The sequence below is a fragment of the Marmota marmota genome, unplaced genomic scaffold (assembly GCF_001458135.2).
Source record: "Marmota marmota marmota unplaced genomic scaffold, marMar, whole genome shotgun sequence".
Lineage (NCBI taxonomy): Eukaryota > Metazoa > Chordata > Mammalia > Rodentia > Sciuridae > Marmota > Marmota marmota.
The window spans coordinates 25,879-34,867 of record NW_025999899.1 but is presented as its reverse complement, the minus strand read 5'-3'; positions in this window follow the sequence as shown (position 1 = coordinate 34,867).

Below are 8,989 nucleotides of genomic sequence, written 5' to 3'. Positions count from 1 at the left end.
ACTTAACTCTTGTGATGATTCCATGAAGGAAAGGGAATCTTAATATAGGTCAAAGATTGAAAAATGTGGAATTTGAACATGCCAATGCTCCACTATGTGTCAGTACTGAACCTGTTTAAGACTGCAAACTATTTGATTGTGGGGGTTCTTCTCACCTCTCCCCCACCTCAGAAATAGGATATGCAGCCTATTTTCCAATGTGAGCTACATGTACATCGTCTGGATTGTTATCATTGGCTCATGAGTTTCCTTGTCCCCTGCAAGTGATGACAACCAACTGTATCATTTCAACTTCTATTAAACGGCACTGACCTCCACATCTCTGCAGCCCAGACCTTCTCCATATCAAAACATAATAGTTTTTATCCTCATTTTTCAATGGACATTCTTTACTTGATGATTTCTGAGTCACACAAATTTGAGCTCCATTATCTACTCACATATATTCTTTATCCTACATTCTGTTTATTGATTCACATAACTTCTATGTAGTTACCCAGAAACAAAATAAAATATTGATACATACTATTACATAAATGTACCTTGAGCTGGAGAACAAAAGTGACCGAATTATATTATGCATACATAGCAATGAATCTCACTATTCTATATAATTTTGTGCACCTATAAAATAAATGAAAAAACATACATGTACCTTGAAAACAATATGTTAATTGAAATAAGGCAGCCATAAAGACCATATATTGTATAATTCTATTCCTAAGAAATATTAAGTCTAGGAAAATCATAAAGATAGAATGTTGTTGCAAATTGCTGAGTATTCCGTACATATGGAGAAATAAAGAGTAGTTATTAATTGGGGTAATGATTAAGTTTTAAAATTGTGGTGAAGGATGCATCAATCTGGGAAAATACACAAAAAATAACTATTTAAATGTACACTTTAAATCAGTGAATGAAATAGTATATATAGTATATGTTAAAAATTTGTGAATAATGTTTTTATAGTTAGAAAATTGGTATACAAGTTGCATATTAAATATTTTTGCATCAATGTTAAATTTCTGAGTCTAATCATGATATAGTAACATTGTATAAAATTACTCTTGTTTGAGGGAGATTCTGAAACCTGGACTAGTTAGTGGTAAGTGTCTTTGTGTCAAAAATTATCAGTAATTGATAAAAGGGTGAGAGATATGTGGAGAGAAATGAGAGAGAAAGGGAAGAACAAAAGAATGGATTGAGGCAAAGTGATAGACATGATATAAACAAATGAAAATGGCCTGAGGATTTCATAGAGTATTAGAAATAAAAACTAATTTGGACATTGAGCTAGTAACCTTTGCTTTGAATGTCACAGGTTTAAGTTCAGTCATACACCTCACTTCTTCAGTGATAATATTTATAGAAACATAATATTTTAAATCCTGTTTTCACTTGAGTTAATAAAAGAATAATTATCATCTTAGTTTTATCAATTGAGGTGTAAAAATTTAAAACCTCCTGAAAAAAATTATTGGTCTAAATGGAGAAAAAAAAGGAACAAAAATAATATCCCAAGGTATAATAGTAGAAAATGCTCTTGAAATGAAGAAAGATAGAAAGATAGACTTTTAAATATAGTTTGAAATGATTGAACTGGAGGTTTGGAGGAATAATTCTATAAGCATCAAGGAGGAGATGATATGTGAGAGGTGAAGGAAAGATGGAGTAGACAGTCTTCACAAAGATTATTCCACAGGTGGTTTGGAAAATTATATTTCAATGGCAAAGCATATCCACAAAATTTCTTATCTAGTGAATTTACCCTTTAGGTGTAAGCACATATACAAAAGAACTGTCTAAAATACATGAGAATATAATAAATATAGCATCCATGAACCATTTCTTCTTCAAATCTACCAAAAAGGTAATCAAAATAAAAATTCAAAACTAAAAAGTCATAATCCTAGAAGAATGATAGGACGAATTCTGTTTAACATAAGTAACAATGTAAGAAAAAAAGTATGTTATGGCAAGAAATGCAGAGAGCATTTATAACAAAGTTGAATTTTAAGGTTAATAGCAATAAATAGCAAAATATCTTGTAGAAAAAAAAAGTTGGTCTCATAGAAGTTGGGTAGCCAGGAATATTTTCTAATGTTCTGCAACACAGTAGGATGACTACAACAATTAATCATAATTTCAAAATGGCTGATAGAGCAAATATTGAATGTTCCCAACACAAAGAAATGATAAATGCTTGAGGTAAAGGTTATGTCAATTATCATGATCTGTTCATTTTATGGTCAATGCACGTACTGAAACATCACACTGTCATGTATTCCATATGTATGCACAATGATCATGCAACAAATTAAAGATCATTTGTGGGCCAAGCCAAGTGAGAAAAGACAATGTACATATGAGAAATCATTGGAAAAAATAATGTGAATGTTGAGAACTTTGAGGTAGGAATAGTTAAGTAGAAGACACATAGATCAGTGGAATAAAATAGAGTCTCAATTTACTTTAGGAAAAGGTATCTGGCTACTTCTGTGGAGGAAGGGAAATTGAATTTGTCACTCCTTGCATATTACATGATCTTATATATAGAAGACCCCCCCAAACTCCACCAAAAACCCCCTACTAGAACTAGTAGATAAATTTAGCAAGTTGCAGGATACAGAATCATCAAACAAACATTAGTAGCATTGTATGCAAATAGTGAATTATATAAATTAGAAATCAAGGAAACAATACCATTTATAATAGCTGAAAATGATTAAGTAAAAGACCTATGAATAAATATAACCCCAAATGTGAACTATTTCTATATAAAAATCATAAAACAACTTATGAAAATTGATAAAAGAAATTGAAGATGACATACAAAAGTGTGATGGTACACCCTGTTCATGCATTGGAATAATTGATATTGTTAAAATGTCCATCTTGCCCCAAGAGATCTATAGATTTAGTGCAATACCTATCAAAATATCAATGACATGGGGCTGGGGTTGTGGCTCAGTGGTAGAGCACTCACCTAGCATGTGTGAGGCCCTGGGTTTGATCCTCAGCACCACAGAAAAACAAATAAATAAAATTACGGTATTATGTTCAACTATAATTAAAAAATAAATATAAAAAAATCAATGATATTCTTCACATAACTAGAAAAAGTAGTTTTAGGTTTTATATGAGAACAAAAACCCGGAATAGTCAAAGCTATCCTGAGCAAAAAGAAAAAACAGGAGGTATTGCATGACCTGAAAGTTGTAATTAAAACAGCATGGTATTGGCATAGAAACACACATAAATCAACAATACAAAGAGAACCTGGAAGCAAACTCATGCATCTACAACCAACTAACTGATTTTTGATACAAGTCCTAAGAAAACATTGGAGGACCGACAGTGTTTTCAATAAATGGTGCAAGGAAAACAACTAGAAACAACAGAAAGGAAATGCTTTAGAACATTGGAATGGGCCAGGAATTTTTGCACAAGATCCCCAAAGCACATGAAACAAAAGCAAAAATAAACAAATGGGATTACTTCAAACCAAAAAATGTCTACACTGCAAATAAAAGAATAGAGAGTTAAGAAACAGGCAACACAATGGAAGAAAATATTTGCAAAGTATACTTCTGACAATATCTTTATATACAGAATATATAAGGAACTAAGAAACTTCAATAGCAAAAAACCCAAAAACCTGACTGAAAAGGGGGCAATAGAGCTAAACAGACATTTCTCAAAAGAAGACATACCAACATTTGAAAAAAATGCTGAACATCACTTATCACCAAGAAAATGCAAATCAAAAGCATAATTAGGCATCATCTTACTCCAGTAAAAATGGCTACTATCAAAGAGACTGAACATAACAAGGGCTGGGAGGCAAGGATGTGAAGTAAAGGGAATACTTGCTCACTGTGGAGGGGAATGTAAATTAGTATAGCTGATATGGAAAACAATGTTAAAGATCCTAAATAATTAAAACTAGAACCACCATATTCAGCAATCCTACTCCTGGGTATAGATCTAAGGAAATGAAATCAGTATGACGAAAAGACATCTGAATTCCAATGTTCCTTGCAGTTCTATTCATAACAGCTAAGAGATGAAAACAATCTTAGTGTCCACCAGGTGATAAATGGGTAAAGAAACTGTAGCATATATACATAATGGAATACAATTCAGACATGAAAATAATGAAATCCTTTCCTTTGTGACAACATGGATGGAACTGGAGACAATTATGTTAAGTGAAATCAGTTAGGGAAATACAGACAAGTCTCACTGTAATGTTGAATCTAAAGAAGTCAATCTCATAAAAATTGAGAGTAGAATGGTGGTTATCCAAGGCTGGAGAAAGTAGGGTGGGGCAGGGAAGAATGGAGAGACATTGATCGATGGCTACAAAGTTACAGTAAGGTAGGAACAAGAAGTTCAGTGTGCTATTTGGCTGATAGGTTACCATAATGTACTGTATATTTCAATAAGCTGGAAAAAAATAAAGAAATGGCAAATGTTTGAGGACTTAGAAAACTTAATTAAAACATTGTACAATATTTACATTTGTTAAAATGTTGCATGCTGTCCTGTTAATATGTACAATTTTCATGATTTTTTTCTGTGACAGTTTAATATAAATGAAAATAAAAATGAAAAAATTTAAATGTTATAAGCTTTCTGAGGTTATTCTATGTGTCCTTTTATTGTGGTATTCTTTTGTATCTATCAGAAGATAGTTTTTTGCCTCCCTATAGTTCTTGTACCTAGTTTTCAGTGCAATTGAGTACAGGATTCATTTTTTGTTAGATTTTTCTGGTGTAAAATGGATTTAATTTAAATATTAATCCTTTGTCTTGTCACTAATACTTTTTTTTGTTGTAGTTTGACACTGAGATTTCAGAGTTTATTTATGATAAAAACCGGTGTTACCTTAACAACCACATGGAGATTAAAAAAACAATTGAGAACAGTACTCAAAGGAATATTGTATGTGTATTGCAAAATGTTGTGAACCGTAGTCTGCTTCTTTTATTTTTTGGCAGTTTAAATTAATAGAAATTTATTTTCTCTGTGTTCCGGAGAAAAGAAGTTCAAAGTGAGGTGTCGGCAGGGCCTTGGTCCCCATCAGACTGAGCAGACCCTCCCTTGCCTCTGTCCGGCTCTAGGGGTAGTCCTCAGGCCATGGGGTTTTTAGCTGGTAGCTCTATTTCTTTATTTTCTGCTTTCAGCATCACATGGTGCACTCTCTGTGTCTCTGTCTTCACATAGCCTTTTTTTTTTTCCTCTCCTTAAATGGGCATTGCTTATATTAGACTAGAGTTCACCCCCATGGCTTCATTTTAACTTGAATACAAAATACAAAGTAAGGTCATATTCACAAGTGCTGTGGGTTGTGACTTCAACATACCTTTTTGGGTGACACAATTCAACCCATATAATAACAGATGTTTAGGTCTGATATGCTGTTGGGACAGGATATAATGGCACCTATTTCGACTAGTTAATTGGGACAGGAGTGGGGGCTAGGTGCCTGAGCAGGGGAGAGAGGGAAGCAGGATGGACTGGTCAGTGTGAGATCTGTCATATCCCCTGGTTCACTCAAAACAACAACAACAACAAAACAAACAAATAAAAAACAAAGAGTCTGAGGATTGGAGAAGGGATACAAGCTCTGCTTTCAGCCAACTCTGTGAGGCAGAGGACATGGAGAGGGACTACTCAGGGGTCAAGTGTTAAAGTGTGCAGGCAGGGAGAGAGAGAGGGAGACTTTCTTTGCCTTTTCAAGGAACACTGCAGCTTTGGCACAAGGAGGGTCTCAAGGACATATACTGACCATCTGAAGCACTTGCAGCCTCAAGATCAAGGGCGCTGGGAAATAGCAGAAATATTAATGGGGGCCATTGCCAATGGCAGAATAGGGCCCTTTCAAGATGGTTTCAGAGAAGATCAAGGGAAAAGTGCAAGTCCCAAATGTGGGGAGCCGCTCTGAATGACCCATGCCTTCCAGTCCCGAAGCGGGAGGCTCTGAGCAATCACTACAATTCCTGGTGACTTGGGCGTTGCCCAGCTCGGATAGTAAAGGTGGGTCTTCAGGTATAGGTGTCGCCCTGGGGTTGTGTTTCACTTACCTGATCCTTGTAACCCTGCCCCTTTTGGCCTTTTTTGGATAGAACTTTCTAAAGAACAAGAGTCCCCCAGAAAAGCCCACTTCCAAACGTGCTCTCTCTCTCTTGCCAGTCTCTCATGACTTTCTCTTGCTCTCCCCTTTGGGGAGCCCAAGGCTGAGAGTTGAGAAGCTATCCTGAAGCTTGTGTAAAGGTAATTTGTGTCTGGGTTTTATTTGGTGTCCCTGCAAATTACAAGCGACCTGAAGTTCAGCTGCCCGCGCAGGTCGGGGGCGGCACCCAAAGCCCCCCAAATCATCATAATCTACTTTTGTGAATATACCCCCCACCACTTACACACAGAAGTGGTTTCTCAGGTAACCACATGGGAGGTTGATATCGTTAATCATTGTATGAGGAAAAGGAAAAGGAGAACACTTGTTTGGAACCTAGAGTTTGAGGTTGTGCATTGTGCTAGTTTTTTTTTTTGTTTGTTTGTTTGTTGTTTTTTTTTTTTTTTTTGTCTGCGACCCAAACAAGAAAAACTGTGACTTAATAAGAAAAACTTAGAGGAGGAAAAGTTTATTTTAGCTCACAGTTTCGCAGGTTCAGTCCTTGGTTGGCCAACTCCATTGTTCTGGGGCCCAGGGTGACAGTCCCTGGCCAGGTTAATAAAGCTCTCATTGATTTGAACTTGAACTTAAGAGTGTTTTCTGAACATAATAATCAAGTCTTGTCTGGTGAGTAGCGTACTGTGTTATCATTGGTCTTAAGACAAAGGCAAAGTCACTTTCAAAGGACAAATTGTACTTCATTATTTGACCTGTATCTACCTCCACTGTCTCCTCTGTCCCCACCATGACCCTTGCATCCCACTCTCCAGCAATGCTGGACCTAAGGTTGCAAATTATTGTCTCTAGCATGTTAGACTCACTGTTCCCCCAGCCTATCACTTTCTCCCCTCTGCTTCCTCTTTGCTTGGCCCATCCTGATTTATCCTTCAGGGATGTTATATGGCACTTGCTAACACAAACCTTGCTCTTTTCCCCAGATCAGGTGAGTCCTGCTGCAGGTCCCACAGCCTCCTGCACTCATGTCACACCACTGGATGTCCTGATCACTGGTGGGTAGCTGACTTCCCACCAGATTGTAAACTCCATGCAGGAAACTCCATGCCTGCCTCATACCTGCAGCAGGGCAGCCCCTGGCATGGTGCCTGATGTGGCCAAGGCTTCTTCAGTATTTGTTGGCTGTTCTTCAGGCTAAGACAGATTCCTTCAACTTTAAAGGCAACAAAGTCCCTTTAAGTTAGGATTACTCTCCCGCTAAATCTTCCCAGAATTAGAATTCACTAGACTTACCCATTGAGCCCTAAATTTTGACATTCTAGTACCAAGGTCACGCATGTAATTTTGTATTTACAAAAAATATTAGGGTACATGGAATGTGCTATACTTTTCAGTGATACCAGTGACTCAAAACAAACATCCTTCTATTTTAATCCACATGATTCCATTGATGTGGGAAAAATAAATATGATGAACATTTTGTAAGGTATGGGGAGGAAAGGTGCATTTTTTTAAGACTTTGCTTCAATTCTTCTTCAGATGTTCACACCATAAGTGATGGTTAACTGTTATGTGTCAAATTGGCTATGCCCTGATACCAAATAACAGTTCTAAATGTTGCTGCGAAGGTATTTTATGAGATGGACATCATCACCCTAGGTACATGTATGACTGCACATATGGTGTGACGCTACATCATGTACAACCACAAAATGTAAAGTTGTGCTGCGATTGTGTACAATGAATCAAAATTTATTATTCTGTCATATATACCTAATTAAAATAAATTAATTAATTAAAAAATACATTTAAAAAATTTAAAAAGTATTAAAATTTAAATCATTAGACCTTGAGTAAAGTAGATTACCCTCTGTTTTAGGCAGCTTTTTTGCTGCTGTGACTAAAGGACCTGATTAACACAATTGTAGAGGAGGAAAAGTTTATTTAGGTGCTCAGTTTCGGAGGTTTCAGTCCATAGGAGGCCAGCTCCATTCCTCAAGGCTTGAAGTGAGGTTGAACATTATGGCATAAGAGTGTGGCAGAGGGAAGCAGCTCACATGGTGATCAGAAAGCAGAGAGAGAGAGGTCTTCACTTGCCAGATACAAATATATACCCAAAGCCACATCCCAATTCCCATCTCCTCCAGCCACACCCTACCGTTTCCAGTTACCACTCAATTAATCTCTATCAAGGGATTAATTCACTGATTGGGTTAAGGCTCTTGTAACACAATAATTTCTTCTCTGAACCTTCTTGCATTATCTCACATGTGAGCTTTTGGGGGACACCTCACATTCAAACCATAATACCCTCCCTAATGTGATGAGCCTTGTACAGTCATTTGAAGGACTTAACAGAAAAATCTTGAGTTTCTAAAGACAAAAATTTCTTCCTCCAGAATATTTTGGACTCAAGACTATAACATTCTCCTCTTTCCAGGGATCCCAGGAGGTGGGCCTACTCTGCAGATATCAGACTTATCAGTCCCCAGGACCATGTGCTATCTTTAAAATAAATCCCCCACCCAAACACACACACTTCTGTTTTCTTCTGCACAACCCAAACTGTTAAATAAAACAGAGGAGGCACATTAAGAGATGTAGGAAGCTCATACCTGAGCTCAGATTGCTGGAACCTTCACTCTGCTGATGGTGTTTAATACAGCTACACCAACAGTTTTTATTTGTGAACAAAAGAAAATATCCTCTGAACAAACACTTGCACACTGAGCAACACAACCATAGAAGGCACTACCAGCAGTCACACCACATCTGGGAGGGAAGGAAACCCAACATGTCTTCCAAAGGCTCAGATCTCAGCATAGGTCCCAGGTCTAACTGTGCTTTAAAGTCTGA